Source organism: Empidonax traillii, unplaced genomic scaffold, assembly GCF_003031625.1.
Source record: "Empidonax traillii isolate 1590-97213 ecotype Southwest subspecies unplaced genomic scaffold, ASM303162v1 scaffold124:size1682992, whole genome shotgun sequence".
Classification (NCBI taxonomy): domain Eukaryota; kingdom Metazoa; phylum Chordata; class Aves; order Passeriformes; family Tyrannidae; genus Empidonax; species Empidonax traillii.
The window spans coordinates 1,415,314-1,416,591 of record NW_020955317.1 but is presented as its reverse complement, the minus strand read 5'-3'; positions in this window follow the sequence as shown (position 1 = coordinate 1,416,591).

Here is a 1,278-nt window from a genome sequence, read left to right as displayed (position 1 = left end):
TTTGCCAGCCCACAGAGGGGCACAATCTCACCCTGACATCAGGGAAAGCGAAGGCATCTTGGCAATTACTTCAGCTCTGAGCTTGCAAGTCTGCTGGTTTTGTTCCTGCTCATCTGAAAGCCTTTGACACATCCAAGCTGCATGTTTCTTTTATGAATATGCAAATCAAAGCAGTGAAATTACAGATAATGATATGTAGTCAAAACTTTTCAGAAGTTAATGCATATTCCTTATTTTGCAGATTTCTATCACATTTGTATTTGCAAAATAGATGAGATAACGCCGCTCAAGAGAACAGCTTTCCTGTCACCAAAGCAGAGATACACCTTTCAAATCCCACCCTGGATTGCTTCCAGCTCCCTTCCCAGCACCCAGGGTCCCTCCTGTGGGATGGGGTCAGCAGTGCCCTGGGATGCTGAGGCAGAGGTGGGGTGCCCTGTGGTTTCAAGGGCTGTGTGTTGGCCCCAGGCTCTGCCCTTCTCCCATGGTTCTGTTTTGGTGCAGGGAAAACTCTATCACCAGGTCCAGACTTCTCAACCAGGGGGGCATGGGAGGTGGATGCTCACCTGCAGAGGCAGTCTGTACAGCTCCTTGGATAAAAAAAAAAAATACTAGTTTGCCCATTTCTTGCTGTCTTGCTACAAGCCCAACTTTAAACATGACAGCAACATAAAGCCCACGCAATAAAATACTTCTAAATATAAGGATGTCTTTCTCCAAAGCAACTCAGTGCTTTCCCAAAGTGAAGTTTTCAAAATGATGCTGGTCTGGTGAGGTTTCTTGTTAAGAGGAAATGCTATATACAATATGGGGAATTATACAAAAAAACTTGAGTTTATTCTTGTGGTTTAGTCCCAACTGGTAACTCAAATAAGAATAACAGAGAGAGGAATGAATTTCAGGAAAGACAAGTGATGCCTGGTACAGTTGCTTACCATGCACTGACTGATGCCCAGCCTATTCCCCAGCAGTGATTGTTCCTCCTGGTCAATCCCTCCCCAGTTTCTATACTGGGCAGGATGGTCTATGGTATGGATCATCCCTCTGGCCATTTTGGGTCAGCTGTCCTGGCCATGCTCCCTCCTGGTTTCTCCTGCTTGCTGGCAGAGCAGGAAACACTGAGAAGTCCTTGATTTAAGGTAAGCACTGCTTAGCAACAACTAAAACATCAGCGTGTTATCAACATTATTCTCATATTGAATCCAAAACACAGCTCTGACCAGCTACTGAGAAGAAAATTAACTCTATCCCAGCTAAAACCAGGACAGTTCTGCTTTA